Raw genomic sequence first — 14,231 nt, 5'->3', positions numbered from 1 at the left:
ATTTAGTAATTAAGAAAATAATTTTGAGTGTATTGATATATTTTTAAAAAAAAATATTTAAATATATTAAAAAAATATGAAAAAAAAAACCACTAAACTTCATGCTCAATAATAAGAGTGGAGCGGCATAATAGCTCTACTTTATTCTAAATCGTCACATGCTTTGATATTGGTGTGCGTGTTAGCCACAGCTACGAGGGTTGTAAACTTCCAAGATTTGGATGATCAATTCGACTTACCCTTTTACTTTTTTTATTTAAACAAATCTTAAATTACTCAAAATGTGTTTTACAAATAATCAAAAGAAGTGATCTTGAAAGCTTTTTCAAAGCGTATTTTTTTTGTAAGTTTTGAAAATAAAATTGTATATTGATTTTGTTGGGCATGAATATATATGTTTGGAGAGGATTTGCTAGACGGAAGGCAAAGGCAAAGTCACAAGAGATTCACGTGATAGCAGGCGATCAAATAATAGAATGACATCATACACACCTTACAGGCCCAAAGTAAAGCCCAATAAGACTTCGTGCTCAATAGGTAAGCTCAATCGACCACATTCCTATAAGGTCAGGATTCATAGATTTAAGTCCAAACAAGATACTCACACTAGAAGGATATTATTAGCAATGAGATACTCGCATCAGAAAGACGCTATCATTGGCAAAATCGAGCTCAAGAAGGAAACATAGCAAAATAGGCACCAATAACTGAGCCCCCAAAAGGGTAAAACCACAGCAGAACATCTCAATATTCATAAATATCCTACTAGGTACGTTCTAAGGGGATTCTAGTTTGATTACGAAGAGAAGTGATTACATCTTTAACTTAACCATCGGAGGCATCCTCCATCAGGTTCCCTTAGACGTTTGCTCTAATTCCATGTTAGTAGAGTATGTGGAAAATATCACTAGAAATTGCATCAATAGTTTCTACCAAAACGCAGGCTGAGCTTCGGCGACCAAGGGTAACACTCGCCTTGGCGACCAACTTGCATCCAAAGCTTGGTGACCAAGGCTGACACGCAACTTGGTGACCAACTCGCATCCAAAGACCAAGCCTAGCAAAGTGTAGGCTTAGTTTTTGGCGATCATTGTGATCAAGGAAACTAGCGAGGTAAAAACAGTAGAAAAAGAAAAGGCAAAAACAAAAGTAGTAATTGACGTGAAAGAAAATCCGCAACAACCATTAGTCACAAAATATATCTATAAAAAGGTATATCCCTTACATAAGTCCGTTGCAAAATATATGTCAAATAACATTGTAACTAGTGCGAACAAAGGAAGGAGCTAGTCCCGAGGCTAAGTTTTCAGGCCGCCATCAAGAGGAGGAGGAAGCAAAGGCATCAGGCATCACGTCGGCTTCTAGAGAATCCATGATGGTCAAGTCTGTCTCGTCGAGAAAGACATTATGCAGCTCTAAGGACCACAAGTCTTCTTCAAGATGAGCTAGCAAGAACCTTCACAAGATCCAAAAACCAAGGTTACCTTGTAAATCGCTTACAAAAGTTGGGCATCAAGTTTGCTGACATACTTGTTAGCATTTGTGAACTTCTTTCACTATGTTTCAGTAATTTCAAATAACTTCATATAGAGCTTGTCTGCCTTGTGAAGTTCCTCCCTAATAGTTAGCTGGTTAGTATCAATTTGCACCACCTACCCCTGGGCAGTGTCAAGATGATATGAAGTTATTGGCGAGACTCAACTTTTAAAATTCTCTTTGCATAGGCAAAGCAGTTCAGCTCAAGAGCAACCCTCACCGCCTCCTCCAATTCAACTCACAACTTGCCATTGAATTGACGCCCAGTAGTCAACTCATCCTCCAAAAACTATGTAGTTTGGAGGGGCACCCACCTGTGCGCCAAGGTTCGGTCCAAGTCACCTTAGGTCTTTACCAATGAAGATCCCTCTCATGCCAAAGTGCACTGAAAGTCTGACACCTTGGCCTTTAGCGTGGCAATCTCCACCTCTTACACGCACAAGTGGGCGCCTAATCAGGAGTAAGCGTCCTCTCATTGTTTATTCTCCCCTATTGCTTCAAACACGGCTTGCTAGGCTCCTTCCATTAACAAGCAAGAAGACTGCACCTGCTCCTCTAGTCCAAATTGACATCGAGCGACCCATTGAGCCAAAGAAAATAAATCCTACAATAAACAACCTAGGTTAGATATAATAGGCAATTACAACACACTAGTAGCAAAGTTACATATTGGAAAGAACTGGTCAAGTTCCCTAGCTATTTGGCAATGGGCATAACCTAGGAGGAACCATAAGCCTCTAAACTAGGACTAGGCCCCTAAGGAACTACCTTAGGCGAGGGAGTTCCGCTTGCTCAGTAGGTCCACCAGCGAGGCCATCCTCGAAGGACATTCAATATGGGAGGACATTCCTTTGTTTAGTGAAGGAACCACAAGTTGAGCCCTCAAAGGCTTGGCATAAGCATCCTCGCCCCACGAGATGTTGGCTGAGTCAATAACAACAACAACCACAGAGACTTCCTCCCCAAAGACAATGAAAGGCGTGGGTGCACCCTCTAAGGAGATTACCACCCCTGCAACAATCTCACCAGTGGCAGAAAGGACTCCATTGGCCAAAGCCACAAGTTTTCCCATGGATGCAAGTAGGTCGACAGCACCTTTAGTACTCCCTATCGCTCATGAATGCTTAGAGCAAGGTTTTAGTCGACAACTTCCAACACCTCAACAAATTTATTTAAAGCTAAAGAAGATGACGATGGCCCAAAATTATTGGACAGTGCATCAAGAAATGAGCTCGAGAAGACCTTAGGAATCATGTCAAAGAAGTTGGAATCTAGCAATAAGTCCATATCCTAAGCCCCTTTGCCGATCACGTCCACGAGGCGATCGGAGTGCAACGGTGGTGGTGAGCGTGGAGTCTCTCTTTTTTGCCTAGAGGGAAAGATGGCAGGAGTTTGAGAACTATGTGGTCTTCTCTAGGCAAGCGGGGTTGCGACGAGCACGTGAACCGCCATAGGTTTCATTGCCCTCTGCACAAGGTCTATTTCCCTTGGCATCTGAAGAGATAGGGGCAAACCTCTTACCCTCACAAATGAATCTTGTACCCAATGAGCCCGGAACTTGATGGTCCACAATGCATGACCAGTCAAGTAGGACAAAAAAGCAATCAACGTACTCTCGGATAAGGACAACCTCTTAGCGAAGAGAATCTAGGTTCTCCCTTACATAGGAGTAGATAAGATCTAGACGAGTCACCCCCCCCCCCCAGTAGGCTCCACTTCAAAGCTACGACTATTAGGGATAGAATGCCAAGAGGCCCTGAAAGGAAAATTGCGACGGATTGCCTTACCAATAGCAAATTCCCAACCAAGTAGCGAGATTTTAGGTGGATGACTCGATAACCTATATGCAAATGGAAACTTCATTGATTCCCATTGTGCATCCTCACACCATGGATGTAAAAGAACTCTTGGGCAGTAAAATCAAAGTTCTCTTCCCCTATCACCTATAGGGCTTGCCTCCAAACAATAAAACGGAATAACAAGATCCTCCAAGCGTTAGGCAATAGCTAAGTTAAAGTCATGCCTAGGTAGTTCAAAATATTGTAAACCAAACGACAAGAGGGGTGCCTCAGACTGATCAAAAACATGCCAATGTACAACCTAACATGTCTGATACCCCCTCTAAGTTGACAATGTTGTTGCGAGAGTCAGGAAGGATTAATCTCACCAACTCAAGAATGTCCTACCACTCCTTAACGAAGTCCAGTTATACTTGGGTGGTGGTAGTAGTCTATCGGCTCCCCTCGAAAGCAACAGGTCAAAATGAGTAAACACTGTGAGAGCCGTCTAGTAACCAACATAAACAAGAAGAATGATAGGTATTATGAGAATGGCTTTTAGGAGCCATAAAGGCAAGAGAAGTGCAAAGAACTAGAGGATAAAAGAAATCGAAGATGAAGAAAAACTAGAAATGATGAGAGATGGCCAAATGCAGAAAATAAGGAAAGAAAAATAATTGTGGTTAAAGGAAGATGGGGGACAACATAAGGATGCAGGCGGCGAGCCAAGGGAAGGACGCCACATGGCGAAGTGAGGGAGAGTACGCCGAACAAAATCCCGCATTTCACGTTGCATGAAGAGAGAATGATATCTGTCAAATGAGACAACGAATTTCATGTTGCATGATGAGGTAGGTGTAAAGGTGTCCGACAAACCGTCAAGCAAGAAAAACACCCAGGGAGACAAACTATGCATAGCACGGAAAGGGATGCACGTGTGACAAGAACTTGAAGAGTAACTGTTGGCATGAATGTATGTATGTTTGGCGAGGAAAGGCTAGTTGGCAAGCAAAGGCAAAATTATAAGAGATTCACGTGACAGTGGACGACCAAAGAATAAAATAACGCCATACACACCGCATACTAGGGTTGTGCAAATCCTCTGCCAGCTCCGACTCTAGCCGACCAACGCTCCGATTCTGACTTTGAAGAAGTCGGAGTATTCAAAACTCAAAGTCAGAGTCAGAGTTCCTCCGAAAATGTATGTCGAAGTTTGGAGGCATTTGAGTTCCTAATTTCGACTCCGAACTCTGATATTTAAAAAAAAAAAAAATCAGATGTAAAACAATCTGAATTTTTTAAAAAAACCTAACTAAACGATGCCACTTTATTTCAAGTGGAACGATGTCATTTTATTCACACAGGGGTCCAAAATGCATGACCCCTCTCACTCTTTCGCAACTTCTTTGTTCTCTCTCTGTTTCTCTCTTCCCTGTACGTTGTTCTATACCATTTGTCGTCATCACGAACCCAGGCCCACAATAGAATACTTCCTGTCAGCCTTTGCGACACCGTAAGTATATTACCACCTCGTCATTTGATTCGTAATTGGTGTTTATTTTTTATGATTTCAAATTTTAGGGTTCCAAATTTTGGAGATTTTGTTATAATGACTTCATTGTAAATCTAATTTAATGATACTGTTGATTTTGTTGTTTGAAGGCTACCTAATTTGTTGCCCTATTGTGAAATTTTGATTTTTATGGTTTGAAAATTTTTAGGACTTTTCTCCCAATTTCGATACCATGCATAATGACCATGTATATTAAAATTTGATTTGCAAATAAGTTGCCATATCAAAATTGAAGTTTTCCATATTGAAAAATTTAGCCATATTGAGATTTTATTGACTATTTATAGCTATTATACTAGAGTAACTTGATTGGCAGATTTTCATTGACATAAGATTTCAATTTACTTGGTAATTGGCCTTGTTTTTTCTATTTTTTAAAATAAAACTATATTCACAAAAACAATAGTTAGGTAGTATGAAAATAACACTTAGGTTTGAGCATAGGAAAAAAAATGTAAACCACACCTCAATCATGGTTAGGCAGAAACCATGGACCATGATATTATTGCTTTGGATGATAAACACACCAACAAGTTAATCAAAGGCCACATAGCCACTGACAAGATTTACACCCCCCATCATGGCACTAAATCCTGAACTTTTAGCATGCCATTAAACTCCAAGAGTTACATCCCCATTATTTTTATCACACAATATATCATTTTGATATTGTCTTCGTGATGGAGCTTTCAGTATTAATTAGTCACGACTTGGCTTTTTTATCACATAATTTTTATCCCCTTTTTTAGACCTCTTTCTTTTATGATGACTAAAACGATATGATTCTTATATATAGTAAGTGCCTCCAGTCCTTTCCAATGTGTTAAATGGATTTTCATAAAAAAAATATCAAGGGTCCACAAATAGGCCATAAATCAAAATATTTTCATTCAGCAGAGAAGTTGTTGATCACAAGGGTTCATCCATTACTGAGATTGATAAATGTATAAAAAATTGAGAAATTAGAAAAGTGCTTTGTATCATAGTTGATAATACCAGTTTTAATAACACTACAATTGATAGGTACTGGTAGAATGCGACGGTAAAAGATAATATCATTCGTGCATGAATTGTTCCATGTTCGATGTTGTACTCATATCATCAACCTCATAGTTGCTGAGGGGTTAAAAGAAGTTGATGATTCTATTACCAAAGTCTGAAACCTTGTGAGATATGTGAGTGATTCCCCTCAAAGGCTTGACAAGTTTAAAGCAATAGCCAAACAGTTTAAGATCTAATGTTCTAATATGTTGTACCTGGACATTCTGACTCGATGGAACTCTACATACATGATTTTGGACGTGGCGCAGAAGTATCAAAGAGCGTTCGAGCTCATGGAGGTTGAGGATGGGGGTCTGAGGTATGCTTTGTTGGAGTCAGTAGAGGGGAGAATGGGGCTCGGTTTACCGGACACAGTTGATTGGGCCAATGTGAGGTATTTTGTTGAATTTTTGAAGTTGTTTTATTACATAACTCTATGAATATTTGGATTCAAATATACTACTGCAAATTTGTACTTCAATGAGCTATCGGGACTTCATAAACCACTTGCAACAAAGTTGTGCTGACACTGTGGGCTTGTTATTTGCCATGGCTACGAGGATGAAATCCAAATATGATAAATATTAGGGGAATGTTGAGAAGATAAATAGATTATTATTTGTGATTGCAATCGTTGACCCCCGATATAAGTTAGTCATTATAGAATTTTGGATTAGGGACATCCTCGGGGAAGAGAAGGCTGAAGAGTTTATTAGAGAGCTAAAAGTGATATTGATGACTTATATAGCCATTACAACAACATTAGTTAGTCTTCAACCGCAGGTGGTAGCTCCTCACACTCGATCAGCTCAACATCTTCCTTAGATGACACATCCATAGAGTTCATCTATTTTGATGTGCCAGTATCATCAAAATCATGCATCGAGAAATATTATACAGTGTAGGTCTGAGGTTGAACGTTATTTTATGAAAGATATCGAGGCACCTAGTAATGCATTTCATTTATTAACTTGGTGAAAGGTTAATTCCACTAAGTTTCCAATCATTTCTCGAATAGCTCGAGATGTGCTAGCCATTTTTGTCTTTATGATTGCCTCTCAGTCGGCATTTAGCACCGAAGGTCTCGTGTTGGATGCTTATCAGAGTTCATTGGCACCAACAACCATGGAGGCTCTCATTTGCACACAGAACTAGCTAAGTAAAACACCTATTGGACTAGATACCGTTGACGCCGAGAGCTATAGGATTGAATCGGCTAACTTTATATGCTTTTAAATGATTATTTAAATATTTTTAATGTTTTAATTATTTAAGTTCTAATTTTTATGATTTTTAGACCTAATTGTGAACCCTAACATAATTGCGGATGACTGAGACAGAAGCACTGTGGGATGGAGAATCCCCTTTATTGGTGAAAAATGAAATACTATTAGCAAAAAAACCTTTATTTGTTTTTATTAGATCAAAATAATACTTTAGTTTTAATTTCCAAAACAACAATACAGGATGCTTGGGATTGGAGGCTGAATGGCTGATAGTGATGAAAAATTGGAAATTATGGGTTAATTACACTTTGCCCTCTCCAACTATCACCTAATTCACAATGTACCCCCGAAACTATTGATTGCATCAAAGTAGACCCTCTTACTTTTATATAGTCCCAATCTCCCCCTTCCATTTACAATGAGAGTTAAATCAAACAGAGGACTCACCCACCTGCTTCACATGCTAATCCTTTAATGCAAAGACAAAATCACCCCTCACTCCATCGGCTTCAATTTTCCCAAACTGAACTTCATATCTGAAAATCTCTAAATCCAAAATTCGAAAACCCTAACTCGAAAACCAGTGACCATCGATCAATTGCTGTTGGCATTGGTGTTTCATTCGTCTTCGCACCAATCTGAGTGGCTTCATAAAATATTTTCGTTCATCTTCATCGAGTTGGTATCTGTCTTCTTCATGTAGTGGATGTCACAGAGGTAAGTCCATCTCGAAATGACTTCATCTTTGTCTTCATCAAATTTGTATGTTTTTCGTGTGAAACTGAGTAATTTGGAATGTCAAATGTTTCGAGTTTGAGGATGTCCTTGTCCAATGTTGCACATGGGTGGGTCCAATGTTGTATGCCTCCTAATATGACACTAGTGTATTGCTGAGTAGCGTTAGTTGTCCCAGTTTGAGAACACAATAACATGGGGGTGTTGTTATTGTCTTTATTGTCAGGTTGTGACAGAGAGACCACCTCTGTGGTCCCTTGCATAGGAAAAGGCACAAATTTATTTGTTTAGTTCAATAGTTTACTTTTGTTTACTTTATGAGTGGTCTAATAATTGACTACGGTCCATGACTAATTTAATAAACAATATTTTATAGGATGGCTACGAGGAATTTGTTATTTCAAGTCCATCATGGCGAGGTAATTGATAGGCGGCAAAATAGGGAATATGTTGGGGGTAACACTGATGTGTACCATGAACCATATGATGAGGATCAGCTATCATGGATTGAGATACAAACGATTATGACCAAATATGGTTACCATCCAGGTGACCTAGGCTACTATAGACACCCTGGCTTGGGATGCACAATAGTTTTAAATTGCTTACATCTGACCATGATGTGCTGTCTATGGTGACTGTGCTTCAAGATCAACAAGTGGCTTATTTGTATCTTGTGTCTCATTCTCGAACTTCAGTGTACCAATCTTTTTTGCATTGATCATCACGTCGAGGATGATGTGAGTGAGGATGAGGATGAAGCAGAAGCACGTCGCCTTGGACTTAATGATCCATTTTGGAAAGAAGTATTGAGTAGTGAGGATGAGTTGTATGACATTGATGTCAACATTGTGGGCACATCGAGGTCAAAGCCCGCACAACCAATGAGTAAAGGTGTTGAGTCTCAAGTGACAGTTGATAATAAAGAGCCACAATCTTCCTCAAATGCTGAGGATGAAGGGAGGAATCAAGATAGAAATGGTCCAATGTGGCCAGAGGAGGATGACATAGGTATAAAATAATCTTCTATTTTCTTATTTATTATTTTAGTGTTCATTTTTCAGAACTTTCTAAATAGTGCTTGCTTTCACAATTAGTAGGTAACTTATCTGATATGACACCAAGTGACGTCCTTCAATCTCTTATCCATAGTGGTGAGAAAGGACATCGTGATTTTAAGTTCCTCGAATTTCAAGCTGTTGACTTGAAGAAGCCAAAAATATCTGCTGGAATGAAGTTTGGATCTATAGCACAGTTTAGAAAGATAATAAGAAGGTTGAACCTAAATATAGGTGAGTCTATAAAATTTGCAAAGAATGATGGGGATAGGGTTACTGTTGTCTGCAATACCCCTAAATGTCCTTACCGGGTTTATGGGTCTTGGATTAAAGGGCAACAAACTTTTCAAATAAAGTCTATGAATCCAAGACATGATTGTAGCAGGAGTTATAAGAACCCCATTATCGTCACATCATCCTGGATTGCAGATAAGATGATGTCACTATTTATAAGCCAACCTAATGTGCCTATCAATGCACTTGCTGATGAGATTAAGAGAAAGTGGGGAGTGAAAGTTTCTAAAATGAAGTTGTATCGTGCTCGAACGAAGGCTCAATTTACCATATTTGGTAGCCATAGAGAACAATATGCCAAGGTATGTGACTATTGTGAGACCCTGAAACAAAGGTAGTTGTTTGTTAGTTAGGGTGGAACGAATAGCTCCTAAGTTACCTCCTATTTTTCAAGGATGTACGTAGGATTGACAGCCTGTAGAGAGGGTTTTAAGGCTGGTTGTAGACCATTGATCGGTTTGGACGGTTATTTCTTAAAAGGACCATTTAAGGGGCGGCTCCTATGTGCTGTTGGTAGGGATGCAAATGATAACATATACCCGTTGCAATGACCATTGTGGAGGCAGAGTTAAAGGATAGTTGGGGATGGTTTATTGAGACACTTATATCCGATCTTGGACAGCAACCTGAAGACGGGTGGACATTTATCAGTGACAGACAAAAGATAATTTTGTAAATCTTTCAATATATTCTATTAACTAAAACCTATTAAATGAGCCACTCATTGAATATTTTTTGTAGGGTTTAAAGCCAGCAATGGAGGAGTTGGTGCCTTACAATGACAGTCGTATTTGTGTCAGACATTTATATGCCAATTTTCAAGATGCTGCCCACAGGGGTGTGGCTTTGAAGGAGAAATTGTGACAAGCAACCACAACATACACCAAGAGGGACTTTGAGAGAGCTATGGAGGAACTGAAAGCCCTCAGTCAGCCTGCATATGACTACCTGAAGGTCATAGACCCATCACAATAGTCTAGAGTATGGTTTAACACATTTTCAAAGTCTGACCTAGTAGTAAATAATTTTAGTGAATGTTTCAACGTGTATATTCTGCAAGCATGAGATAAGCCAATTGTGACTATGGTGGAGACCATATAGAAGAAACTGATGGGATGATATCAGTTGAGAAGGAAAGCAATTGGTAAACGGAAGAATACAATCACGCCTCGAATAGTTGCGAAGCTTGAACTTATGCATGACCTGTCCATCTATTGTACTCCAATGTATGCAGGATGTGGTCAATTTGAAGTTAACAATACTGGTAGGCAATATGTGGTTGATTTGGAAAAGAGGACCTGCTCATATTTGAGATGGGACATGACAGGTATTCCATACCTGCATGCATACACATGTATTGTATATTCTGACCAAGATCCCAAGGGATATGTGCATCATTACTATAGTGTGGAGATGTGGATGGCAGCATACGAGCCTTTAATTTATCCTATGCCAAGTGAGGATCAGTGGCTTATTACTACATACGAGAAGCCCACTGCTCCTGTGGTTAGGAAACAACCCGGGAGGCCAAAGAAACATCGAAGAAGAAATAAGGATGATCAACAAGGAGCAAACAAGTTGAGGAAAATTGGTGTGCATATGACCTGTTCGAGATATAATCAAGTTGATCACAATAGAAGAAAATGGCCGCGTGGGAACGCATGCACACCCCCATTCACTTCTATAGCAGAATTTCAAGCTCCTTCATTTCCAGATGAACAAGTTAGTGGCTACTTCTTCCTTATTTACTATACAGTATTCATTTACATATTGCTTAAAAATGTTGAGAATGTTAATGAGCCTTTAAATGTGGTACTAGGTCATTTCACAACCTCCAATGTCAGAGCATTCACAGCTAACAATCCAATCTATGCAAACTGAGCACGCTCCACCGTCGTCGCCTTCGCAGGCAGCATGGCAAACAAGTCAGGCAGGCCAAACTAATCAACTGCAAGCCAATGTGGGTCGTGTAAAGATGTTGGCCAAACGACCACCCAGGAGGCGGTCTGCAAGACTTGGGGGCCACCACTCACAAACTAGTACATGTAGACCTGTGTTTGTGGACTTAGATGTTGATACAAGCAATCCAGCACAAGGAAGACTGTGTTCTTGGGGCAATCCTGGAAGTGGAGGCATGCAATTCCGAGTTGGTCAACTGCCACCCAACACCCAAGTGCCTCCTGCCAAGGCTAATGCATCAATGTAAAAAGGGAAGGGTGTAGAGTCATCTTCACGTGTGAAGAGGATGAACGAAGATAAAAATGGGAAACAGAAGCGACCAAATTGGCAATATTGACTTGCTGTTGTAATGGTGTAGTTAGGGTTTAATGACATTACTGTTATTGGAAAATTTTTGTTGTAATAGTCCATAGTTTACATTTTTGGTTTTATAGTGTTATGGTGACATTCCAATTGAGGAATTTTGATATGTAGGGTGACATTATTATTAATCATTATCAACACAGTAAGTTGTTGCCAAAAAATTCATTCCATAACCAAATTACATACAACAAGTGATGTCCAATACAATAATCAAATTCAAAACAACAACCACAGTCAATACACATCCAAAAAATTACATTAAGCAATTCTACGCTATCATCAAGTAATGGCGACCTTCATTAGCATAATGAGACATTTTCATGCAAATAACAGCAACAACCAAAACAATTACAATGACACCACATCATATGCAGTTATTGTATTTCTTGCCCAAATATTTAGATTTTTCCTTCTCCTTATACAAAAGCTGTTGGATATGCTCCATGCGCTCCCTCTCCATCATTAAGTTAGCCTCCAATTCCGTAGATTTTTCCTTCAACTTATTGCACAACTCTTGGATATGCTCCTTGTGCTCCCTCTACATCACTAAGTTAGCCTCTAATTCGAACTTCTCAATCTTAAACTCAGACTCCGTATCCGAAGTCTATCTCGTAGCTGGCCAACGACATCTCCGCACGTGGAGTAAAAATCATCATCTACCCAATCAAAAAATGTACAAAACTTGTCTCCACCCCCATGTTAACAACCAGGAGTCCAATATGGGCATCTCCAGAACTTCATTTTATAGTTATCATCCGTAGTTGACACTCTTAGACGTGCTCAGAGATTTCAACGGCAAAATGGGTCATCTAGTGGTGCTTTACCACCCCAGCTTATGCTAGATGAACCAGTAGACACCTTTCACAACCTGTTAAAATATGTCAGGATTATGAGTGTAGAAAGGAAACAGTAAAAAAAAAAAGGTTGATGAGCCAAAAAATTCTGCTCTATAGAATTGAATCGATATTATTCTTTACAGACTACTGCAGCTTTATACAAAAGGAGAAAAAAATCCTAATAAACTAAACTAGAATATTGTCTAAGCATAGGATCAAATCAATATCATGGAAAATAAACTGGAACATTGTTGAGCTACAATATACAATCATTTATAGCATTCTTGAGCTATAATAAACTCGAATCATTTTTTCATCTAACAACGTACAGTCATTTATAGCATTCTTGAGCTACATCGAGGCGAGAGATTTGTTATCAATATTAACAGTCACTGAGATACCTGCGATGGAGAAAGCAATTTGAATGAGAGCTCTACCAAAAAACTCATCTGCAATGGAGTCACCGACAGCTCGAAGGGGACGCTGACGTCATGGTCGACAGCTTTGCTAGGGTTCGTCGTCGCCCACCTTCTTTGCAATCTGCCCCAGCTTATTTCTCCATCGCTCCCAATGGCTTCAAGTTAGACGTTCTTCACTTTGAAACAAAATCGTTTTTGGGCAGTAATAAAACAAGTCGTTTTGGCCATGGAGTTTGGGGATTTTTGGATATGAAGTTCAGTTTGGGGAAATGGAAGTCGATGGAATGAGGGGTGATTTTGTCTTTACATTAAAGGATTAGCATGTGAAAAGCATGTGGGTAAGTCTTCCGTTTGATTTAACTCTCATTGTGGACGGAAGGGGGGGATTGAGACATTATAAAAATAAAATGGTCCACTTTGATGCAATCAATAGTTTCGAGAGCACATTATGAATTATGTGATAGTTGGAGAGGGGAAAGTGTAATTAACCCGGAAATTATTTTCAATTTATAATTACTAATTTGTAGTATTTTCTTTTATTCTGATACATTATTACATTTTACAATGTAAATTGGTTGAGGACTTTGGTTGTTTCATTAATGTCTGGTTGTTGGGGGCTCCTTTGCATTTTTTAGTTATATTGTGTTTGTTATTGTGCATTTACTTCTTTTTGGTTTTGTAATGTATGTAATTTAGTCATTATATTTAAATTTTCTAATTATTTTTTACAGCATTTTTTGAAAATTGGAAGCTCATCTATGGTGTTGGTATTTTTTTTTTCACAGTATTTCAGAAGCTCAAATATCATAATGGACGTTGGGCCTTTGGAAGTGGGCCCATGGATTCAGAATTGGGCGTTGGGCCTTTGGAAGCGGGTCTAGGGATTCGGAATTGGGCATTGGCCCAATCACACTCCGATCGGAGTCAAACTATCAGAGTCAGAGTACATGATGACCTCCGACTACATGAGTCGGAGCCCACCCCTACCGCATAGGCTCAAAATAAAGCCTAGGAAGACGTCATACTTGGTAGGAAAGCTCAATCAACCGTATCCCTATAACTTCATGATACACAGAGAAAAGTTCAAATGAGATACTTGAGCTGGAAAGAAATTATTAGTGGCAAGATATTTGCACTTGAAGGACACTGTCAGCAGTAAAAAATATGTATTTACCGCTTAACCATTGGTATTGGACTAGTCAAATGCCAATGCATTTTTATACTTCGCCTAGGCATAAGTAAAATCTTCTACATTGGACTAGCTAAACCACTAAAACTCAACATATGATATACAATAAATTAAGCTCCGTGGTCATCTTTGGGTAGACACTATTCACTTACCAAAATAATATTTTAATCATTTCCAACAACTATTATATTATCTGATTATTTTAAAAGTATATATTATCCATT

At 39.1% G+C, this 14,231-nt stretch overlaps 1 long non-coding RNA gene across 1 annotated transcript; it reads right to left on the bottom strand.

The window, feature by feature from the left end:
* Positions 1–11,799: 11,799 nt before the first annotated feature.
* LOC121264560 lies at positions 11,800–13,267 on the bottom strand. Its single transcript, XR_005940522.1, has 2 exons — positions 12,801–13,267; positions 11,800–12,431 (listed from the first exon to the last, which is right to left on the bottom strand). It is a non-coding gene; the product is annotated as an uncharacterized LOC121264560 (long non-coding RNA).
* Positions 13,268–14,231: the final 964 nt, after the last annotated feature.

The sequence above is a fragment of the Juglans microcarpa x Juglans regia genome, chromosome 5D, assembly GCF_004785595.1.
Source record: "Juglans microcarpa x Juglans regia isolate MS1-56 chromosome 5D, Jm3101_v1.0, whole genome shotgun sequence".
Classification (NCBI taxonomy): Eukaryota; Viridiplantae; Streptophyta; class Magnoliopsida; order Fagales; family Juglandaceae; genus Juglans; species Juglans microcarpa x Juglans regia.
The sequence above is the reverse complement of the archived record's forward strand: the minus strand, read 5'-3'. Positions and strand labels throughout refer to the sequence as shown.